This window comes from Diospyros lotus, chromosome 6 (genome assembly GCF_014633365.1).
Source record: "Diospyros lotus cultivar Yz01 chromosome 6, ASM1463336v1, whole genome shotgun sequence".
Taxonomy (NCBI): Eukaryota; Viridiplantae; Streptophyta; class Magnoliopsida; order Ericales; family Ebenaceae; genus Diospyros; species Diospyros lotus.
Window position 1 is genome coordinate 20711527 of NC_068343.1, and position 25637 is coordinate 20737163.

A 25637-nucleotide genomic window follows, 5' to 3' on the forward strand; every position below is an offset into this window, starting at 1 on the left:
CTAGAGTACTTCATATCAAGACACAACCAAAAAAGCTAGAATATGCTATCACCAAAAAGAGCATACAAGAAACAACAGAAAATAAGGTACCCATATGGCATTTACATTTCATTACGAAATTTACATTTGATTACAAGCTTCATATCTATAATAATTTTACATTACACTTACCTATCACGCTACAACCACTATATGGCACAAACGACTGAAAACACAACTGAAGTAAAGCAAGGTTAAGTAGTAGTCGCCGGAGGATGCACTCTTCCTATAAATCATCAGTAATCACTTTCCCCACAAGCAGCTTGGCAAGAGTTGAAATTCTTTTGTACCGCTTGACATCCTGTCCCCAAAGGGGTCGGATTCTGCCAGCGCTATAGTTGCTCCTAAACCAAACCCAAGATGACCTAGCACCTAGGTGACTCGGACATTCTCACTTTCAACCTTGGAGCCGTCAAACGACCTCCCACCTCCAGCCTGATGATGTCGACATTAGAGATCTGAGCACTCAGACACTAGAGCACAATGCCTCCGCCGGAGGAGAACTCCAGGAAAGCCACATCACCCATTCTAGACACGACGTGCCTCACCCATCCTAATACTGCTCTCTCCTAGACACACTGAACCTTAGACCACCCGGCCCCTACCGCGCTACCCAAAAAGTTACCACCCGCGAGATCACCAGCAGAAACATCCCTACCAGATGAAAAACCCCCACCATGAAACGCTAATCCCATTTTCCTAGTCTCCCATAACTAGGACGCAAGCAAGTAAGGATAGCATGGAAACAAACCAAGGGCTTTCCTCCCTTTTAATAAGCACAGTCACCCGACGATCAGAAGATCCTCATTATCCCCTAAAAATTAAATACGGTCAGACTCTGAAAAATCACGCCATCAATATGATCATATCCCCACCTCGAAAAACGAAGGGCCACTCTCACCATGACCAATCAAAGCCTTCCAAGTGCTAATAGCGACACCCAAAAGACGAAGCGTTTGACCTCATCCATAACCTCGAATCTCTTGCCACGTGCATAGTCCCCCAAAACCTTTAGGGACCTGTAGGGTTTATGCTCCAAAAAAGATTTTTCCCTAATTCTAAGATTGGGCACCAGCCATGGCACTTAACTCAAGAACCACTACGTCAGCACTTAAGGGCCCCGGCTCAGCTAGGAGAATACATGACATACCGAAAAGAAAACAAAGAAGGCGCCTTACGGAAAAGGAAAGCAATAATTAGACATTTCATGACGAGTAGCAAGCCAAAAGATGGCAAACATAGCAGGCCGCTATATTACAAGTCCTGATAAAATCGAGCTACCAAAAGAACACTAAGAAATCTATGCTACTGTAAGCAAAGAAAGAAACAAATCAGCTTAGTTCAGCCCGAGCCTCGATACCATTAGCAATGCTCTCCTCGGCTTGGTTCACCTCAACTCCGGGAGTTCCCCTTGAAGTCTTGGCATGCGCCTCCTCGGTCGGGACAACAAGTCGGCATCCTTCAACCTTCATATATGGCTCACAGGGCTGAAGGTTTAAGCCAGGGAACAAAGTCCGAACATGGAGTAGGGCTTCCTCATAACCTTCCAAATATCTATCCACGGCCTCTAACATTTCGGCCATGCCAACCTCCACCATCAATCGGGTGGCCTCGAGCGCCGCCTTGAGATGGGCAACCTCCACCTTTCAATCACGAAGCTCAGCTCTAGCATCCTCCTGCTGGCGACTAAGACGACTCATGATCTCCCGACATCAAACTAGCGACGCCTCCAACACCTCCAGCTGCTGACTCAAGTTGGCTGTCACCTTAATTACTTCCTCCCTCACCATGCTCTCAGCCACCTCTTATTTCCTCCCACTGAGACTGCTTAAGAGTAACCACCTCTTATTAGAATCCGAGCTCCAACGCACGACACTTCGCCAGAACCACCAGAACTCGATCCTCCACTCGGCAGCATGACACCCGATGATCACCTGAGGCAAAAGGACCAGACACGCCCATAGAAAGCGCGCCAGCAGACGGTTCAACCTCTCCACCATCCCTCAGGCATTTTCCAATCGACAATCGCCCTTCACAGGTAGCAGGTCCCTCGGAATGCAGCACCGGCATGACATCAGAAGAAGCCAAAAGAACCGGCGCGATGATAGAAGATGCCAGATCGACAACCGGAAGAGCGATACCTCCTTCGTCGTCATCGCTAAAGGACTCTCTCTTTTCGTCAAAAATGGCCTTCAACGTTGCCCTTCTAAAACAGTGAGCCATCTTTTACCTGTAAGGAATGATTAAGAAGAAAGATTTAGAAAACAACACACATTCGATGTAAAGAAAAGAAAGCAATGGAAAACTCTAAAGAGGGGGGACACACCCTTTTATACTACCCTACACGTCGTGTCCAGAAGAAAGCAAAACGTCATCAGGCACTTAACAGAGCACTAGAGGCACTCCACTTGTCACGCACCTATCACACATTCAAGTCTTTCAAGGAAAATCAAAAGTTGCCTTGCACACCTACGACAATATGGCTTCTTGGCGTAATGCTCCATCTCCTAAAGTTCTGCTCAACGTATACATCGGGGGCTCCCTCCACCCCCGGAATCAATCCCCACCTTGCAAGGAATGGGAGGCCAGTCATAACCAAAGCGCTCGCCCTCCAAAAGAATACTCAAAACCTCATCGAGGGGACCGTGATCTTTTCCTTTCAAGTTTAGATAACGTATGCGGACAAGAACTTGGTCGTACCCCCAACACATCCTAACAATGGCATGAGATCCCATCGCCGCATACCCACGATAACCAACCAACCTTCGTACTCGGACGTCGCCTAGATAACACCCCTACCTCTTAGGTGAAACGACTCAAATCCCGAAGCCACCCACATCGAGTGTCAGTACACAGAGAAAACCACCTCACTTTCGAGAACAGGCCAACCTCAAACGACCCCAGAGCCACCATTTATATAAGCGAAACCAAAGCCAGCTTGACCAACGGCCTCAGTCAAACTTTAAGCCGACTCTCTAAAATTAGCGCATGCAGCAAAAATTACCCAGGCCTCATTCCTCTAACTCGAACGCTCGTTACTCAAGCATCCGATCTGGGGGGCTATGGACTGTCCGGGCCCAATCTATGCCCTCTCTTTAGGCCCAATCTCTGCCCTCTCATTCTCGGCCCAATCTTGGTCCTTCCTTGAGGCCCAATCTTAGTCCTTCCTCGGGGCCCAATCTTGGCTCAGCGCCAGCCTGCCACGACATCATTGCAATCCCTGCTGGGTATCAGGACAATTGCCTTAGATCCCATCCACATTAATGAGGGTCCCGTTGCGACTATGCTACCACCTGGGAACCTCTACCAATGCCGGATAGTTAGTCCAATCACCTATAAATGCACGAACCATGCATACAGGAGGATGTCTCCTCCTCTTATATCAGCCAGCTCTCTTTAAAGCTAAAATATGTTCTGACCTCTGACCTACTGATAAAGTGTCTTTTCCTTACTCTCTTACTCATTCGAGCGTCGGAGTGCTTACAGGTGACACCTGCCCCCCGGACGGACCTGTCGCCGGAGCCCGCGCCCATGCCCTACCGTTGCGATCCCGCCTCCAATCGTCCTCTTTTTTTTTTTTTTTTTGATAGGAAGGAACAGTTCTATCCAATTAACATTTAGCTTCTAAACACTTTCGCAAAATATGAAATTATAAACAAATTTTTTAATTAAAATAAACCCATAACTTTATTAATGCTTTAAGTTTTGAAGTAAAAGTAGAACAAAATAGTCCATAGACTATCTCATAAAATGAGATTACATCGACCATTTAGTATAGCAATAGCGCATAAAAGTCTAGAAATAAAAAAGTTCATGAATAACAATAACCAATAACAAAAAAGAAATAAACGAAAACTAACAGATTAAAATTGAAGTAACATAATCAAAGCAAAGTTCCCACTAGCAGCAGCATCAGAAAGTATTCCCAGCAAGTCAAAAGACTCAAAGTCTTAACAACAGCCCGAAAAATTCAATAGCAGCATCAACACATTCCTTTTCCAAAAAATTATAATATACATAAATAAGTATAATATTCATTCCGATTTGATTCGAATCGCGGTTTGAAAAAAAAAAATCAGTAACTAAACCAAATATATCGGTTCTTAATTTTTTAGAACCAGAACTTAATCTTTAAATCATAGAACCAATTCAAAAGGCATAATTTGGTCTGATTCACTAATTTTTGAATATTTTTTGACACTCCTAGTCTTTAGCCTAACAAAAATTACAAACCTTGGTTACGTATCAACTAGTATAGTGATCAAATAATATAATCAAGTGTGTATACGTATTATTTACTTCAATTTAAAAACTCAGTGAGTTGTTTATAACAGCCGGGGGATAATTTACTAAATTTGAGGGTTCCCCAAAAAGTCAAGACAGTAGATGGCACGTCTCCAAGGATTGAATGCCGCCGACGCGTATTGGAGTAGGTAACATCGTGTTAAACAACTACCACTCTGTGCTTCTAAATTCACGTCAGAAATGCCACCAAATGCATTCTATTATTTTATTGTTGGACACTGGAAACATGGACCCTTGTATTTATCGACTCTTTTGTTTCCATCACTTAAATATATAATCCCTCCATTCTACGTTCAATATATAAGTTTAAAAGTATATTATTAAATGAAAACAATAAAAATATATTTAACAGTCCTAATTAACTTATTAAACTTTTTGATTTTGGTTTTTTAAATTACGAACGTTCTCAACCTTTTTATAATATATATATATTGGAGACTTCTAATAAATATAGATAGTGCTGAGTCTTTTTTTTTTTTTTTTTTGGTAGTAATCTATTTTTTGGCATCTTTTCATCATCCTATGTATCATGATTTTTAAAAAATTCATATCAAAGTATCTTTGTAAAAACTTAAAATTTTATCTCTAATTCTTGTATTACTAATAGCACCTACAAGAACAGGGGGACCTTTCCGAGGTCATGGGGTCTCAAAGATTGAGATTTTCTTTAGTTGAATGTTGGTGAGAAAAGGTTTTACAAAACTTTTATCCATAATAAGTGACAAGCATTTAACTTGACCCCTAAAGATTTAGGTTTATTTTGATTATACAAGACTTTTATATAAAAAAAAAGTGACAAGCACGCGACAATAAAAAATTACCCAAAAAATTTATTCAACTCTTTTAAATATATTACTCACTGTTATTTCATTTAAGAAATTTGTTTTGTATAACATAGTGTTGCAACAAGAACACCGATGTGGAGAAAATAATATAGTGAGAAAAATAAAGGACACCAACATATAACATGGTTCGACAATTTTGCGTCCACGACTGGAGAGCAACGAGAAAATTTTCACTATGAAACTAAAGAATCTTTACAAGCTCATTCAATATACCACTCAATACCCAAAATCCTATTACACACATATACATTCTCACTTAGATCTCTCTTAGAACCTCTCTATTTTCAAAACTAGGGAGGATGAGAATTTTTATGTGTCTTGTAATTTTAGCCACAAGTGTGGTTGAACTTGAGCCACACAAATTGGAGCCACATGTTACAATTTGAGACACACAAATTTGAGCCACATGTTACAAATCTCCACCTTGGCTGAAATTATACATAGTGTTTTTCTTTTGAACTACTTCCCTTCATGTCTCTTATAGTCTTTGAACTCCAATTGGCAATGCTTGAACTTGTTTTCAGGAACTGGTTTCATCATCATGTTTGTTGGATTATCTACCATGGGTATCTTCTCAATTTTAACAGTCTCTAGTTCCACAATCTCTCTAATAAAGTGCATTCTAACAATATCGATGTGCTCAGTTCTTTCATGATATATAAGATTCTTTGTCAGATATATGGCACTTTGACTATCGCAGTAGACTGTTGTTTACTTCAGTTGTATACCCAACTCATCAATTAGTCCTCATACTCAGATAGCTTCTATAACGCCCCCATCTCTATAATTAATATTTAAATATCATTTTTTAGGGATGCGACGCTAGCACAACTACCAAAAACTCATGGCGACCTCTTCCTTGGAAACCCCGGTCGAGGAATACAAGGGGAAACGTCAGAATAGTTAGCACTTACTGGAGTCTTTGTGAAAATACAATAGCTAACATATTTTCTTCTTATAACAAAACTCTTCTACTGCCTCATCAATCTACTTAATACATTCATAGCATATATCGAGATCAATTACATTAGGAAACACTGAACCTAACACGATATCACATTACAACATCCACAATAAAAAGACACGACCAGGACCTTTTGGTCGGGACTGCTCTATACACATCTAACCTCCACCTGGAGTATCGCCTACCCCATCCTTGCTTGGTCCCTTGCTCTTACCTGGAATGACGCAAGCAACGTGAATCGCAAGGCCCGCAAGCATAATAGTATGAAGGCAATAGGTTAAGAGTAGAACTTTCCCCATACTCTATGTGTTTAGTCCTAATACAGTAACATATCATGCTATGTACAATATGTGTATTAGTTCTAATTCCATAAACATAAAATAATCCGCACATATCCGGTCTTTGGGGCCCACATAAAATGCATACATTGGCTCCCAAGTCCCACATACAACCTTCAGCTACCGTAAATTGGCCATCATGTCATATCAGAACCGTGAACCCAATCATATCAACATCATAAGATGCTGTGGGACTCAAACCCCCAGTCTCTCGTATCGTAAATGCTGTGGGACTCAAACCCCCAATCTTTCATAAGTTGCTGTGGGACTCAAATCCTTAGTCTTTCATAACCCCCTCACTCATCATGGTTACTCTTGCTCACCATGCAATGCCACATAATAGAAATGCATTGGCATCTGCAGCATAAACATGATGTCAAGGCTCCCATAAATCAAGCATCAGGCCATGCTACGCCCACATAAGAATACACACATGCGAAATGCTCTAAATGCATATGCTCGCCTAGAGTACCCAAACTGGCTCTTAGGCCAATCGGGTCATGCCAATGCTCACACACCCCATCACACACACAACATGTCCCTCCCAATGAATGGAACCCAAACCCCATGCATTACACAATATCATGATATGCACAAAGCCAAGGTGAGAATCCGGAAGTACTAGCTCTTCTGGCCTGTCTCTTGCTTATCGTAACAGCTAATAACTAGCGCCCATACATCCAACCATCAGCTGCCACGACCCACTGTCGACAGTCAGCGGCTCTGTACCCCATACCTTTTAATACCCATAGCCAACATTTACTTATATTCTTTAAACTTAGCATTTCATGAGATTTTCCCATACTTCCCATGCACCTCACCCATTTAGACTCTTAAGATAACTATCATTTTTTGCAAGAAGACACAATTCATTGCGTATCCTGAACCTAACAACAACACATCATTCCTTAAGAATTTGAGGGCAGTTCAAAACCCTCGTTTAGAGTATGGACATGACTCAACCGGAACTTATGCTGCAAGCCAAATAAATAAATCGAACTAAACCATTCATATCAAAGTGAATAATACGAAGAAGACTCGCAACGGGAACTTACATATCGTCGAAAGAGAGAATAAATTTAGGTAAGGTTAAGAGTTTTCATAAAAGAAATGGAGAAGTGGAAGCTTGCATAAAGGAAACCAAGGAGTAGAAGCTTGCCTGATTAACGACGAATTTGACGATTTTTCTGCAAAAAATACCAGTTCTTGTAACCCAAACATCAAATATTTTTATATATTATTAATTTACATGATTTATTGTGTTTGTGTGTGAAATTTCAGGGGGAAAAGGAGCCGACACGCGCCCCAGGAAGACTAGACACGCACCACCCTTATTTTTCAGCCAACTTTGTACAATTTTCGTGTTTCGGCCACATCTTCTTCGTTTTAACTCTGTTTCGACCCCCGTTTTTTCCTACATGCTCCTTTTTCATCCCTCTACAGGAATATCAAAAAAAAGGGACTTACCTTGCTGTTTTCCAGAGATTCAGCCCAGCTTCTGAAAATGCGTAGTTTCTCCGGCGAGGCTCGCATCTCTTTCGTTCCTTCACCGATTTCCCTTGTTTTTCTTGCAAAATCTCCCCCTCCCTCTCAAGAACACACTCTTCACCTTCACACCTCTCAATATGACATAAATTTGGCTTTGAATGATTTGAAATTCCCCAAAAACTTAACCCAAAGGTCCTATTTATAAACGTTTTCGGCCAATCGTGTTTCGCCACATGTCTTGCCACCCAAGCACCCTCATCATAACTCATAATTACATTCCAATTTGTGGCTAATCACTTTGTACCACTTGTCCCCTCATCATGACTCATAATTACCTTCCGGCTAATCACTTTGTGCCACGTGTCCCATATAATTATTACTATCCATGTGTCTCAAAGTTTGATTTAAATCGGATTTGAAATCCAAATCCATGTGCTTCCATCCAAATGGTGCCATGTGTCCTATATCATAATTACTTCCATGTGTTTCCATTCAAATGGTGACATGCGTGCTATATCATGATTACCTCCATGTGTTTCATCCAAATGGTGACATGTGTCCTAAAGTTGGATTTAAATTGGATTTGAAATCCAAAGCCACATTTAAATAGTTTTTGAAATCTAAAGCTATATTTAATAAGAGTTTGAAATCCATGACATTTAGGTCCCTAGGCTATTCTCAAATTCCACCAATTTCCAAGACTTTTAGACTTACACTTCTACCCATATTTCAAAATTATGATTTTGCCCCTAACCTCTTATGATTCAATTTTCTTGAATATGAAAAATCTCAGATGTTACAGCTTCCTTTACAGGTTTTGTTGTTGCGAGGTACTCTACTTCAATGGTAAACAGAGCAATAAGGGATTATAGTGTTGCTTTCCAACTAATAGTACAATCGCAAAGAGTGAAGGCATACCCAGTGACAGACCTTTGTTTATCAAGGTCTCCGACACAGTCTGAGTCAATGTATACAATGATTTTTCCTCCAGCATTTTTGAATTTTTCATAGACTAAGCCCACATCAGCAGTACCTTTCAAGTATCGCAAAATCCACTTTACAGCTTACCAATGAACTTTGCCAGGATTTGCTATGTACTTGCTTACCATACTAACTACTTGCGTAATGTCAGGTCTTGTGTATATCATAGCATACATGAAACTGCCAATCGCACTAGCATAAGAAACATGTGACGTCTGTTCCACCTCTCCTCAGTTTGTAGTGATAAGGCTGTTAAAAGTTTGAAATGAGCTGCCAATAGAGTAGTGACAGGTTTAACATTTTGCATGCAAAAACTTTCCAGCACATTCTTAGTATACATTTTCTGTGACAAAAATAATGTGCCTGCATTCTTGTCTTGCTAAATCTCCATTCCCAAAATTTTCTTTACAGCTCCCAAATTCTTTATTTCAAACTCCATACTTAATTGAGCTTTTAGGTCTTTAATTTCTGACATGTTCTTACAAGCAATAAACATGTCATCAACATGCAAGAGTAGATAAATAAATGATCCATCCATCAACTTCTTATAGTATACACAATTATCATACTTACTCCTATAGTAGCCATTTGCAAGCATGAAAGTATCAAACCTCTTATACCACTATCTAGAAGATTGTTTCAGGGCATATAAAGACTTTTTTAGCAAACAAACATAATCTTCATTACCTAAAAATTTCAAACCCCTCAGGTTGCTTCAAGTAGATTCTTTCTTCCAGTTCACCATGCAAGAAGTCTATTTTCACATTCAATTGCTCGAGCTCTAGGTTGAAATAAGGAATAATGGCAAGCAATGTATGAATTGAATTGTACTTCACCGCTGGAGAAAAGACTTCATTGTAGTCAATACCTTTTTTCTGTGTATAGCCTTTCCCAACCAATCGAGCTTTGAATTTTGCATCTTCAACTCTAGGGATTTCTTCTTTCATTTTAAATATCCATTCTCTTTTGACAATCTTCTCATTCTTGTGAAGAGATTTAATCTTTTCTATCATTGTAGTAGACCACTGAACTGATTCTTTACTAGTGATAGCTTTCTTGTATGATTGTGGCTCACAATTATCAATTTCATCAGCAATGTTGAGAGTATAAGAGACTAAATCTACATAACCATGTCTTTGGGGAGGTCTTATCTTTCTCCTTTGTCTTTGTCTCTAGCCAACTAATAGTGTTGCAATTGTGATGTGTCTGTATCTACAACTGGATTTTGATCTTCTTCTTGATCAACTGATTTTTCTTTTATAGGCTCCACATTCTTCGAGATGTTAGGGTCTTTATTTCTATTTGATAACTCTTTGTGAAGCTTTAGCATCTCGACTTCATTAAAAGTCACATCCCTACTAATAATTCATTTTCTTTTTTCTGAACACCATAACTTATATCCTTTCACACCAAAAGGATATCCAAGAAAAATGCATTTTAGTGCCCTTGGCTCAAGTTTTCCTTCTTTAATATGAGCATAAGAAGGACAACTAAATATCCTTAAATTTTCATAATTGGAAGGAGTACCTGACCACATCACTTTTGGAGTCTTGAAACCAATGGCTGATAATGGACATCTGTTGATTATGTAATAGGCTGTGATGATAGCTTCAGCCCAAAATTCTTTTAATAATCCAGCATTAGACAACATGCATATAGTTCTTTCCAATGGAGTTCTATTCATCTGTTTTGCAAGTCCATTCTATTGTGGAGTGTGCCTTACTGTGTGGTGTCTAACAATACCATAGTCCTTGAAGAACTTTTCGAATTCACCACTACATAACTCCAAACCGTTGTCAGTTCTCAGTCGCTTTATACGCCTTCCAATTTGCTTTTCGATCAAGGCTTTCCACTGTTTGAACTTGACAAATACTTCATTTTTATGTTTCAAAATGAAGATCTATACCTTCCTTGAATAATCATCAATGAAGGTTAGCATATATCTGCCACCATCATGAGAAGCTACTTGGGAAGGACCCCACAAATCGGAATGTATATAATCCAACATGCCTTTTGTTTGAATTGCAGTGTTAAATTTTATCGGACACTATTTCCAGAATTCATAGTGTTCACAGAAGTTGAATTTCCCAACTTGTTGGCCACAGAGTAATCCTTGCTTGCTCAACTTTGCTAAACCCCTCTCACTGACATGCCCCATTCGCAAATGCCATAACTTGGTGACATTAGGATCAGTAGTTGAGGAGATAGCGATAGTACCTGCAATTGTGTTTCCTTGTAGCATGTAGAGACTATTTTCTTTCTTTCCTTTCATCACAATAAGAGCACATTTAGAGATTCTTATAGCTCCACCTTCACCCTTGTAGCTATAACCTTTTGAATCTAGCGTGCCCAAGGAAATTAGATTTTTCTTCAATTCTGGAACATGCCTAACATCTGTCAAAGTTTTCACGATCTTGTCAAACATCTTGATTTTGATCATGCTAATGTCGACAACCTTGCAAGGTGCATTATTTCCTAGAAGGACCTTACTCCCATCTAAGGCTTGCTAAGTAGTAAACTAATCCTTATTGGGACACATGTGATATGAGCATCCAGAATCAAGAATCCACTCATCTTTTGAGTTATGTTCTGAATCTATAAGAACATCCGCACTATCGTAGCCATCTGCTACAGCTGCATTTTCAAATTTAGAAATCTTCTCATTGCCTTTATGCTATGGACAATATTTTATGATATGCCCTTTCTTGTGACAGTGGAAACCTTTGTATTTTTTAGGCCTAATTTTGGAGTTTAACCTAGATCTGCCTCTTTTATTCTCTTGATTTCTTCTATCTGTTCTTCCCCTCACAAAAGAGACTTTATATTGAGCCTTAGTTTTACTTTCTGATACCTTTTTCTTCAACTCTTTCGAGTTTAACTCCGCCTTGACCTCTTCCATGGTAAGAGTATAATGGTTGTACATCATAGTATCAATGAAGTGCTCGTAGGAATTTGGTAAGGAACACAATAGAATTATTGCTTGTTCTTCTTCCTCAAGTTTGACGTTGATATTTTTTAAATCAAGAATAATTCTATTAAATTCATCCAAGTATTGTTTAGTGGGCTTACCTTCTTGCATCTAACGAGTATATAGCCTCTTCTTCAAATACAATCGATTAATGAGTGACTTTGTCATATATAGGCTCTCCAACTTTAACCATAGTTTGACAGTTGTCTTCTCCTCTGAAACTTCTAACAAAACCTCGTCACCCAAGCACAACAAGATGTCACTATGTGCCTTTTCCATGATCTCGTCCTTTTCACTATCTGACAGAGTCACTGGCAACTTATTTTTTCCTTCTAAGGCTTTAGCCAAACCTTGGTGAACCAGTAAGGCCTGCATCTTGACTCGCCACAGTCCGAAATCATTTTCTCCATTAAATTTTTCCACATCAAACTTAGCAGTAGCCATAAATTTCAATAGTACTAATTATGATTAGTACTGTATATTAGAATAGTGTTATAGCTTGTGAATAGTATAACAGGTAAGTTCCCGAGAAAGAGAGGTGGGTCACCAAAGGACACACTTAAATCTGACATACACAATTCAATCGAACGTACACGAAATATACTTCTAGCTAGAAAACCAAGAATAATTCTTTTCTGATGTGGAAGATCAAACAATGCTGTAACCATAGAGTAGGAATTTCTTGGAAAAACTAACACTTTTGCAACAAAGAGCTCTGATACTAATTTGTTACAACGAGAATATTGATGTGGAGAAAATAATATAGTGAGAAAAACAAAGGAAACCAAGATATAACGTGGTTCAGCAATTTTCCTACGTGGGTTGGAGAGCAGCAAGAAAATTTTCACTATGAGACTGAAAAATCTTTACAAGTTCACTCAAAGTACCACTCAATACCCAAAACCCTATTACACCTAAATACACTCTCACTTGGATCTCTCTCATAACCTCTCTATTTTGAGAACTAGGAAGAGATTTTTTATGTCTCTTGAACTCTAGTAGATGGGGTATTTATAGAAACTAATGACCAAACATGTGGTAATTAATTAAGAGGACAAGTGACATAATTTTAGCTACAAATGTAGTTGAATATGAACCGCATAAATTGGAGCCACATATTACAATTTGAGCCACACAAATTTGAGCCACATGTTACACATAATTTAATATATAAAAAATTCACGATATATAGATACTTAATTGTAGTTTAGCCTGATTTCCTGAGAACTCCTCTACTGCACAATGAGATCACATATCCTTAGTAAAAGAAGTCCCAATATGACAGGCTCTATCTGCTTTCGGCCATGTGGATATTCTTGCAATATTGTAAATCGCAGGAATGAAACAGCTTAAAATTGACATCATTCTCTGAGGATCGATCTTATCTAGGCTTCAGCTTTCTTTTCTCTTTTGTCACATAGTACTAGTTGAATCACATATTACTGCTTCGATCGAACACCCTCATCAGTTACTAGTACTGATCGAAGAGTGATATATCAAACCATATATAGATGAATCCAGCTATGGGATGGTCATGGGGAATAGCTCTGGCAGTGGCAGTGCTTGCACTTGCCTACCTCCTGCAAGCAGCAGCCTGGCTCAGGCGGAACAAGAAGAACAACAGATTGCCTCCAGGTCCAAAACCTCTCCCAATTCTGGGCCATTTTCACTTGTTGGGGAAGCTTCCGCACCAGGATCTACACCGGCTGGCCAAGAAACACGGCCCCATCATGTACCTGCGCTTCGGCTCCGTCCCTAACATCGTCGTCTCGTCGCCGGAAGCCGCCGAGCAGTTCCTCAAGACCCACGACATTGTCTTCGCCGGCAGGCCGCCTCACGAGGCAGCCAAGTACATATCCTACGAGCAAAGGAGCATGTCCTTCGCCCCCTACGGTCCCTTTTGGCGAGAAATGCGAAAGCTTTGCACCTTGCAGTTGCTCCGCGCCCACAAGATCGCGTCTTTTCAATCCATGAGGAAGGAGGAGCTTGACATTTTGATCGACAAAATCAAGCAGGCAGCTCAGGATAGCATTACAGTCGATCTGAGCGCTAGCGTCGCATCCATATGAGTGCGGATATGAGCTGTCGGATGGTGTTCGGGAAGAAATACGCGGAGGAGGAGTTCGACGAGAAGGGCTTCAAAGCTGTGATTCAAGAGGGGATGAAGCTGGGGGCAATTCCTAACATGGGAGACTACTATCCCTATGTTGGGAAGCTTGATCTACAAGGGTTAACTCGACGAATGAAGGCAGTAAGCAAGGTGTTTGATGGATTCCTCGAGAAGATCATCGACGAGCATGTTCAAGCTGGGGCCAAGGCCAAAACAAGGACTTTGTTGACATCTTGTTGGCCTTCATGAAATCTGATCAAGCGGACTTCCGTATTGATCGTTGCCATGTTAAAGCTGTTATGTTGGTAAGTAAATTTAACTCGCTCAATCTTATTTTTCTCAAAAGATTTCAATTATGGTCTTTTATTATTCTTTTCTTTTTAATTTTTTTGGGTTTTTACCATATATATATAGATCCAAGACTAATTAAATACAATCTCTCTCTCTCTCTCTCTCTCTCTCTCTCTCTCTCTCTCTATATATATATATATATATATATATAGACAGAGGTTATTGAATAAAAGTTGCTCGATTATTTAGTTTGCTCTAGTATATTAAAAAGAGAGCTTAAATCCACTTATGTGGGATGGCAAACTTTTATGTGTATAGGTTTATAAGCTTTTTATGTAGCTTTATTTTCATTTTGTTAAAAAATTATTTTTATAATTTGAACTTGTAACCTTTAATTAGTTATAAAAGAGTAATCTTATTATGTAATCTACCATATTAACTTGGTAAAATTTCAACAAAGCTTAACCCAAAGCTACTTTCATCTCTCTCTCTCTCCCCAAATCTCTCTCTCTCAATTAGGAAGAAAAATAAATCATAACAGGAATGTGGTTTCTTATTGTAAATTCAAACTACCTGTGTCAACCACCAATAAATACAAGCATTTCTATGAAGTATTATATCAAGTTGGATGGATGTGTGAGACTGTGGCACCAAAACTCATTTAATTTAAATGCCTTGTGGATATACTTGTTCGAAGGTGCTTTTTTATGTTCTACTATCAAAAAACGCCATCACGATATTAGGCTCATGGGATTTTCTTTTTCTATCACTTAAACAAAGTATCATTATATTATGAATTCTAAAATGATTCAAGCTACAAGTCAATTATAAAATGAAAAAAAAAAAAAGGAAATGTATACCATTAGATCTTCTCCTCTATGCTTCTTCAAATGCAGGCAACATGTCGCTTTCCAATTTACATTATTATACATGAGAGATTTGCAGGATATGCTTGTTGCCTCCATGGACACTTCCGCAACCGCAATTGATTGGACCCTCTCTGAGCTTCTGAGGCATCCACGAGTGATGAACAAAGTCCAAGATGAGCTTCAACAAGTGGTAGGCATGGAGAGGATGGTGGAAGAAACTTACTTAGACAAGCTGGAGTACTTGGAAATGGTGGTGAAGGAAGCCTTTAGGTTGCATCCGGTGGCACCGTTGTTGCTCCCCCATGAAGCCACCAAGATTGCATCGTGAATGGCTACCATATACCGCGAAACGCTCGACTTACTATCAACGCATGGGCCATTAGCAGAGACCTAAATGTGTGGACTGATCCGGAGAAGTTTGTCCCCGAGCGATTTGAAGGGAGCACGATCGATCTGCGGGGCCGTGATTTCCAGTTGATTCTGTTTGGAGCTGGCCGGAGAGGCTGCCCGGGGCTGCAATTGGGCCTACTGATGGTGAAGCTGGTAGTAGCGCAGTTGATACATTGCTTCAAGTGGGAGCTGCCAGATGATATGTTGCCTACAGATTTGGACATGAGTGAGGAGTTTAGTCTGGTTACTACTAGAACTAAGCATCTCCTGGCTATTCCCGCTGATCGCCTTTCCAAATAATGGATCAAGTTCCATTTAACTAGGTTTATTTGTCAGCTAGTTTTCGAGTTTTTATAATGTTAGAACTCCTTTATATTTATGGTCATGTGTAATTTATTTTTCTATACTTTTGATTATACCAAAAAATATAAAACTAAAAGAAGAAGCCTTCCGGCGTGAAGGCTTCTTCTTCTCTATGCTTCTTGTTCAACAATCTCTCTCTCTTCCAAGCACACTTTTGTAATTGTTTGATTTTAGATTCAATCGCATTTTCACCGTAAAAGCAACCCCGATCTACAATGAAGTAAGTCTTTTAATTTGATCAACATTATTTTCAGCATAGATGTATGCTATATATATGTATATACGTGCGGGTTAGGTTTGACCGGATGCTATATATACGTAGATTTATAGAAATTCGGTCGTTAGATCTTGTTAATTTTTGGGTATGTTGGTCAATAGAAGTAGGGGTGTCGGGCGATTAACTCCGATCGTCAGAAACCACCGGCCATGATGGCCAATGGCGACCACCAATACTGTTTTCAATTTTGGTCGAAAATAAAATTAGAAAATGTTTGCAAATTAAAAAAAAAATTATAACTTAATGCTTATTGCAAATAGAAGATGGGGGTAAGGGTGCGGGTAATGGTAGTTATAACTTTATGCTTAGCTTTTTTTTTTTTCTGTAGTTTGCAAATAAAATTAGAAAATGTTTGTCAGAAGATTTTTTTCAAAATACATATGTTATTTACTCAAGGTGTCAATCGAGCAATTTTCAGAATTTATACTCTAGGTCAAAAGTGAAATTTACTTTCTTTTATCTAGTCTTTTCTTGATGAGATTATCTTTACCCTATACCTGGTGGTATATTTTGCTAAAGATGAAAAGGAAATTCATACAACAGGTGCTCTCATCACATATATATATATATATATATATGTTATTTAAACATTGACCATTTCTGGAGTTTAACATATTGATTACTTAGAGAATTGTTATTTAAACATTGACCATTTCTGGAGTTTAACATATTGATTACTTAGAGAATTGTTGCAAGGATATATATATATATATATATCCTATGAAAATGCACATTGTTGTTGTATTTTTTTTTTTTTAAATTGCAAGGACAAACTCAATGGTATACAAGAACCAGTTTCCAATCACCAGGAGCACCTTACATGCATCAGCATGTACAATATGTTCAACATCTAGTACGATCCCCCCTCCCCCTGAGGCCTACTTTATTTCCCAATCTTGTATTCAATGTTTCAGGTATTCCTACACTAGTTTCAGAAATATGTTATTGTTTTAATATTACAAGGAGTTGTCCATTAATTTGTTTGAGGGTTTTTTGTACACAAGTAACACAGTACAATATTTTAATCAATACTTGCAAGAAGGGCCGAGAGCTTGAGTTTTACAAATCTAACCAATAAACCAAGTGTGAAGTGGAAGATTTGAGATTTCAATCACCTTGGAGTTTTCCTTTTGTAATAAGCAAATTAGGGTTTAACAAGCTTAACAACATGCATTTCCTTTTTCCTTGCAAATCGTTAGATTCAGAGATATCTTCACATCTTCCTCTTCAGAAATATGAGCAAGAAGTTTGAATACACAAGCCATATCTTGTTCAATTTCTTCTGTAGTAGATGATTTTTTGAAGAAACACCACTTGATTCACCTTTATCATACACCCCTCCACTTGCTTGTCCTTCAAAAGTGTTGGCTTTCTTTTGGGTGCATGTATCACCCCACTTGAAATATCCGCAATTAGCGTTACAATAAAAAGAACATCTGTCCTCTGTTTACCGTATTCTTCACTACCTTCATTTATTTGACAAACCACTATCTATATGAGGGCAATGTTGCTTTGTGGGACATCCTGGCAAGTTGTGTGACTAGGACATCTACAACTATGACATATTCCTCTATTCTTTCCCATCATTGTAAGATTCTATAACATCCACAATCATCGACAAATAATATTTCAACAAAGAGTGTCATATTGTCGGAACATGTAAAATGAAAGCAACTAATCTTAAGTTACAGTTATCGACTTTAGTAAGAAATGCTACTTTAAATCATTAAGATTGTTTTTCCCATAAGCAATTTCAATCAGTTTGTGGCGTAATTGTAATACCCCATGTTGGCATGAGCTTGCAACGTAATTTGAATTAGTTTAAAATACCAAAAAATTGGTTTGATGGTAAAATAAATCGTCGAATTGATGGCAGGGAATGCATCTTAGATACAAAAGGAAAAATTTATTTCATTGACGAGCATCTCAAGATGGGATTTATGACGTTGAAAGAAATCAAATTCGGGACGATTTTTGGTACAACTATAATTCGGCCTGAAAATCGAATGGCTATAAGGGACTTTTGGGAAGTCAATGAAACCCTAAGTAGCAACCCTTAAATGGTTTCGAGAAGAAATAAAAGGATTTGCGGTCAAAACACGATCTTACGTATATTCGAGCCTAAGTGTAATTTATTAATTTTGGTCAAGGAAGGTCGAAATGATGGTTTTTCTGAATCTTCGGGGGATAAGATGAAGGGTTTGGAACTTATAGGGCTTATTGGATAACTCAAAGGATAAAATGGAAATTAGAAAAAAAAAAAAAAAGGGGGGGGTCAAAATGTAAAATTCAAAAAAGGGTAGACATGGCTACTACCGACGAATGCCACACCACCGCTAGCCAAGGCCACTGCCACCGTCAACCAGCCCATTTCCAGCGTCGAGAGACTCATTTCAAGGGTCAGAAGTGGGCCCCAAAGCATGGTGGTTCAATTGGGAGCAAGCATGGCCAAGAAATGGCCGAGTATGGCCGAAGGTTGCCAGAAAATTGAGCAAGCTCGTTCGAGCCTAATTGCGATGATTTAAAGCAAGATAAGGCTGTATCGAGGAATTTAAGGCTCTGATTTGATGAAGCATGGCTAGTCTTGGCTCGATTTCAGGTATAAATAGGGGTCAAATGGTCGAGGGTTTCATCATAAATTAAACTGCAAATTGCTCGCTTTTGAGATTGATTCAGAAGTCTTGGATAAGGGGCTTTTGTTCTTGGTTGAGTGAAGATCATTTTTGCAGGATTTCGTGAGGTTTCATCAAGGTTTGAAGGTGTTTCGAGCTTAGCCGAAAAGTCGCGATTAGTGTTGGAGTTGGACTATTTTTGGCCAAATCAAGGTGTTTTCGGTGGTTGATTTAGGCTAAGGGTAGTGCCAAGGTGATCAATTGAAGAGGGCTTCAAGATGGTGAGGTCGGGAAAGATTTTCGGTCACTGGCCGATGAGAAGCTCACTGGAGAAGAAGACGCGTGTGCGTCACACACGCGGTTTCACACGCACAGCCCACGCGCAGGTGCGTAACTGAGTGTGGATTGAGGTAAAATCCTATTTTTAATTTTAAAATTTTTAGAAAAATATTTTATGATTTGTTGTGAAAAAATTTTTGAAAAATATTTAAGCAGATATTTATTTTGGAATATTAGAGAGAAAAATGGGGGAAAATAGAGAAAAATATGAAGAAATTATGAAAAATAAATATTGATATTCTTTGAAATGAATATGATGTCCAAGATCATTGAGGCTCGATGTTGAGTAATAGTATGATTATTAAGGCCTGGCACAAAAATTGAGATTGGTACGAGAATCGAGGTATTCTGAGTACTTTCAAGGTAAGGGTTCTTATCCTAAACTTGGTTTACTGTGAGTGTTAACCCTATAACTCGGTTTATTATGAGTAGTTCTATTTTAAACTTGGTTTATTTTGGGTGGTTCGACTTTATACTTAATTTGTTTATAGAAATGATTTGACCTGCGATAGGTTGGTCTCATGTGAGAGGTTCATCCCATATTGTTTTATACCTATGCATTGAATTTCGTGTGCTATAAATTCATGCATTAAAATGTTGATTTTATATGATGCATGATATGCATTGCGGCATTAGCATGTTTATGTGTTATCTATGTAGGATATGGGTTGTCAACCTGTGTTATGACACTTGAGTGATAGCACTCGGAATGCATACCAATGATTAATGCTATGTGACCTACTTGGGATGGGGTAGAGAGTGAACACTACCCCAGATGTTGGCTCAAGTGGTAAGGTTGAGAGTGGACACCACCCTAGGTTCCTTTCAGAAATAACATTATTGCCAAGGTGAATGTTGATTTCAGGGATAGTGCTGATCCTTTTGTGGCCAGGGCTGTGTTGAGATCCATAATATTTTTGAGTGGGAACGTAACCCTTGACATGCTAGCGGGGTGATACCTAAGTTCACGCGTTGAGATTTTCCCTCTTAAGTAGGATTGTGTTATGTCAATGTGTTGATGTGATTGTGTTACCTTTAGAGAAATTGTATTTTCTCCGATTAGGGTTAAGTGCTGTGTGAGATTCTCTTGAGCTAGGACATGTCAGAATATGTCAGTTTGTTTCATGATCTTGCATATATTCATGAAAATGTTTTTGAACTATCGCTTAGATGATTCATCATCTAATTTGAAATTTGTTCTTGAAATATTCAAACGTTCTAGGTGAAAGTAGCGGCGCCAAAAGAAATGAGGTTTTTGAGACATAGTCGTTGTTTCGTTGGAAATCTTTAACATATATTTTGTCTATTATCGAGGTGTTAGTAATTGTTGAGAGATGAGTTTTTATGTATTTTGTTTTGAAATGTTATGTCAAACAATGGTACAAATTCTATATTATAAATAAAGAAATTACAATTATGTATCATTGAGGTTTCGATGTTGCTTCCGTTAATGTGATGATATCACCTATCTTAGCTCATTCGTTTAAGTTGATATGCTGACACCACAAAAAAAATTGATTTTTTGTGACAATTTTTTTGCGGCGATTTTTTTAACATTTTGTGGCAGTTTCCCAAAACTGTTGCAAAATTAAATTTTTTAAAAAAATTGTCGCTAAATTTAAAAAATATTAATAATTAAAAATTAAAATTAAATTTTGCGACAGTTTTTGAGAAATCGCTACTAAATTCAAAAAAAAATTAAAAATAAAAATAATTTAACATTTGAGGTGATTTTTTGAAACCGCCACAAAATTCATTAAAAAATTTAATTTTGCAATAGTTTTTTGAAAATCGTTGCTAAATTTTAAAAATAATTTAATAATTAAAAGTTAAAATTAAATAACATTTGTGGCGATTTTGAAAAATCGTTGAAAAATTCACTAAAAATTTAATTTAAAAAAATAAAAAGAAATTTAACAGAATTTTAATAATTTTAAAAAAAATTAAAAAAATATATAAAATCTTATTTTTATTTTTTAATCAATTAATTTATTTAATTTAATTTAATTAATTAATTTATTTTTTTAATTTATATTAAAAAATATAAAATATAATTATAAAAAATAGTGGTTGGATTAGTATATAATTTATATGGGTGAATATATAATAACGAGGCAGGATGTGAGTGCCTAAGGGAGGTTTCGGGTTTGAAATTAGGGAAAGTGGAGGAAGGATGCTGGAAATATTTCCAGCATCACCACGTGGTGTGCAAGGGCCAACTTGCATGTGCACGGGCGAGCTAACACTCGCAAGCGGCTGGGTGTGCGCGCGGAAGGCGGTTCTAAAAATTCAAAATTTTTTGAATTTTTGTGGCGGTTCCTAAACCGCCACTAAATTACTGTTTTTGCGGCGGTTCTTAAATTGCCACAAAAAAAAATGACTTAGCGGTAGTTATTCTAGTGATTGCTGAAAATCACCGCTAAATGCTTTGCGACGGCTAATTTAGCGGCTGTTAAAAATCGTGGCTAAATGCAAAAAAAATTGCGGCTAAATGCCATTTTTTTTTTTTGTAGTGTGAGAAGGTAGATCGAGATTGTCAGGGTTTAATTTATGTTGAGTGTATGTTAAAAAAAAATATCCCCGAAATCCAAGGTTAACGCACGCTTTGGAAAAAAATGGGGCGTTATAGTAACCGTTTGCTTTTGTTTGGTGGGCAACTCCGACTTGCTCATTTAGTGCTCTCTACCATCTATGTGTACTGGGTTTCGATTTTTATTCTTCCAAAGCGAGTGACTAAGGACATTGAGCAATTGGTGCGCAATTTCCTTTGGAATGGCAATGAAGCATTTTCTCATAAATCTAAAGTAGCTTGGCATGAGATTTGTTGTCGAAAGGAGCAAGGGGGTTTGGGTCTAAAATCTTTGTGTTTGGAATCAGATTCTTGTTGCCAAGCTGATCTAGTGCCTGCTCTCGAGAGAGAACAAGTCTTTCTGGGTTAAGTGGCTCCATACCTATCGTGTTAAACATAGATGTTTCTGGTTGCTTCCAATACCATATCCGTGCCCTTGGTATTGGAGAAACTTGATTTGTATTTGGTGTTTGGTTAGATCCTATTTTGGTTTGCGAATTAGGAATGGTAGGAGTGTATTCCTATGGCATGATCAATGGCACTCTCTTAGAGTGCTCATAGATCGTTTCTCTCACCAATTGTCCCATCAAGTAGGCATTTCTAGTTTGGCTAGAGTCTAAGATATAATTTTAGATGGTTCATTGGTCTAGCTTGAGATGGGTCATTTCCCCTCTTTAGACCTTATTTGGGACCATATGCCTACCATTGTTATGATTGGGCGGTGCAATGAGCTTTGTTGGCTCCCTGGCTTGAATGGGATTTTCTCTATTTGTTTCGCCTATCAAACTCTTCTGGTGCAACAACCCCACGTTCCATGGCATTATCTGGTTTGGTCCACTATGGTATTTCACCCCATATGTTCATTTTTTGGTTGGCAGTTCGGGAAAGGTTATCTACTCGTAATCGTATTAACTTGTACTTGTCTTTTTTGAATAGATATTTCCTTTGTAGGGCGAAGGCAAAGAATCATAGGCACTTGTTCTTTGATTTCTCTTTTTCCCGTCAGGTGTTGCAGCACTTTCATAGATCAAAGAAATTCGGTTAGCCCTAGCATCACTAGGAGACTGGGGTGTCATGGGCGACGGCCAAATGGAGAGGAAAGGGTCCTTAGCAGGTGGCTAACTGATTGACTCTTCATACATTAGTGTACTTTATTTAGAGAAAGCGCAACAACATATTCTTCAATAATCAAGAGAGGTCTACGTCACAGTTAGAGCATTAGATTCAGGGTGTTGTATGGGCTCGTCTGGCCACTATTCGCTTCCAGCCATCTCTTCATAGTAGTGCTCTGCGTCATTTCTAGTAGCTCCCAGTTAACCAGTCCTCCATTTTTCATTGATTCTTTTGTTTCTTGCTCTGCTTTATTGGCTCCTAGAGTTGGTGTTGTTCTCCTTGTAGTCTTCTTTTGGGTTTTGTTGGTTCTCATGTTTGTTTTATTACCTATGAATGCGTTCTGGTTGGTGTTTTTATTTTGTATATATTTTCTATTGGGATAAATTAGAGGGCATTTGTATTCGGGTACTTGTGTTTTTTCTCTAATGGTTTTCTTTTGGTCCAGGGTATGCGTTAACCTTCGATTATAGACGTTTTGGCATGGTTTAGTTAATATATTTTCTTATTTACAAAATAAACAAATTTCAATCGTCTAAGTTAAGCAGTTTAAAACCTCAAATTCAAGCAAAAAAATTGAAAGAAATTAATCACTACAATACATCAATTGCAATCACCAATTACACAATCATTGATAACATCATCAATCACAAAACTACAAAATGAAAACAACAAAAAGGTAATATCTGCTGAAGACCAAAACGTTACTCTTTTCCCTCGCCCTATAAAGCACTAACTTTCAAGCAACTTGAAACCAACATGTTTCAATGAGTAAGCCTAAAGTTTGTTTATTAATTCCTCTAGTATTTTGCTAGTAGAACTAGATAATCCATAAACACCAATGAAATTTCTATTGCCATGAAGTAGCAGCAAAAGAATTAACCTTTAACTAGTCAAGTAACATTTCCAAATGTCAAAATCCAAGTTACTTGTGTCGATCTGCCATTTTCACTGATAATGCATTTACTTTGAAATGCTTCAACCACACCAGAAAGAGACATACAAAGAAATTCCCAGATTAGAAATTAAACCCCACCTCGAATAGCAGTTGTGCTGGGTCAAACGTTGTCTTCCACTGAATTGGAACTCGGATTTGAAGAAGCATTACATGCTTTAATTTTTAGTATTTTAATATCAAAGCAGACTGGTTTATTGTACCCTTTGAATACTAATTTTTTAGCGAAACGATGTCTAAAAAGAAAAGATTTAAAGGGTTTATAATTGTGATTTAATGGAGTCGTAGAATGAGAAGGAATTAAAAATAGACAATGCCAAAAAATAAGAGAACAAATAAGAGTTTGCACTGCTCATCTTGACAAAGTTCACGTTTTAAGATGGAAATCTAATCCCAATACTTATTTATTTAATTGGTATTCAATCCGATACAAGTCACCGACTTCTTCATAATGGAGGTCGTCGGAGAGGAGACGAACAGGAATCGAAGGAATGGTTTGGTCGAAGTAAGCACCAGTAGCATAGAAGGCACTATGTAAGCCCTCGACGAACAAGCATTGGCTAGCGATGGCAGGTGCAGTGGTCGGCGGGTGGGGGCGACGGTAGGTACTACTAGCGGCAGGTGAGTTAGGTGTTCTAGGGGGAAAATTTGTGAAAACTTTCCCAACTCAAATGGGTGGTTTTTGAATTGGGAATTTTAGGAGTTTGGTCAGCACTTGGAAAATTTTCAGTAGTGGTCGGTGATTTCAAGTGGGTTGGTCCCTTCCCTTTTCAAGGCCTCAAGTTTCGTGGGTTTTGATTTGGGGATTTTTGGATTTTTGAATTTTGTAAAATGAGCTTCGTAAAGGTTGAGAATAAAAATTAAAAAAATATTGTGCCACGTGGCAGAAGGTGTCAACCATTCTGTCATCCATTAGGTACGACCAGTATTTTTTGAGAAGTTTTTAATCTCAACTGTGCATTCCAGCTGATAGATTTGACACCCTTTCAGTTTAAAGCATGCTTCTTAAAATACTCTCGGTGATTATTTTAGTAGCCAGAGAATAATTTACAAAATAGTATAACAAGTGAGTATGGGTGTTAAACAACGTCCACTCTATGACTATACATGTACCAATAGGATGATAGGTCTCATGATTAAATTGGATTTCATCAGATGATGAAGTCTAATTGAATTTCATCATCGATTATTAAGACATCGCAGATGAAAGAAATTCGAGTTTCGTAAAACTCGATCATTCTCGGATAAAACTTGATCAGACTTGCTTCATGAAGCTCAAGGGTTCATCAAGTGATGGCAAAGACAAATTGGGTGAGGGCATTTTTATTATTTAACGTTTTCGGTCATTCTCTCAATAATCTAATTATTTGTACAAGTAGCATTTTCTGCTTTTAAATTCACGCCAAAAATGCAACCAAATGCATTCTATTATTTTATTGTCGTTGGACACCGGAAACAAGGACGCTTGTGTTTATCGGACTCTTTTATTTCCATCACTTAAATATATAATCCCTCCATTGTAGGTTTAATATATAAAGTTTAAAACTATATTATTAAATGAAAATAATAGAAATATATTTAACAGTCCTAATTAACTTATTAAACCTTTTGATTTGGGTTTTTTAAATTACCAACGTTCTCAACCTTTTTGTAAAATATATATATTAGAGACTTCTAATAAATATAGATAGTACCTAGTTTTTTTTTTTTTTTTCCTAATACTTTGTAGTAATCTATCATTTGGCATCTTTTCATCATCCTACGTATCATAATTTTTAAAAAAATTAATATCAAAGTATCTTTGTAAAAACTCAAAACTGTATC

The 25637-nt window shown here is 37.9% G+C and overlaps 1 protein-coding gene, 1 long non-coding RNA gene and 1 pseudogene across 2 annotated transcripts in view; 2 read left to right on the forward strand and 1 right to left on the reverse strand.

The window, feature by feature from the left end:
* The window catches only part of LOC127803927 (cytochrome P450 71AU50-like), a 174801-nt gene that overhangs the window by 107840 nt on the left and 41324 nt on the right, over nucleotides 1-25637 (forward strand). The gene's annotated exons all lie outside the window — the stretch shown is intronic.
* On the forward strand, nucleotides 13172-15643 carry LOC127803930 (cytochrome P450 71AU50-like; annotated as a pseudogene).
* LOC127803932 (uncharacterized) overlaps nucleotides 13374-25637 on the reverse strand; it is a 51346-nt gene continuing 39082 nt past the window's right edge. The window contains exon 3 of the long non-coding RNA XR_008023625.1: nucleotides 13374-13505. This is a non-coding gene — a long non-coding RNA (uncharacterized LOC127803932). The remainder of the gene's footprint in view (nucleotides 13506-25637) is intronic.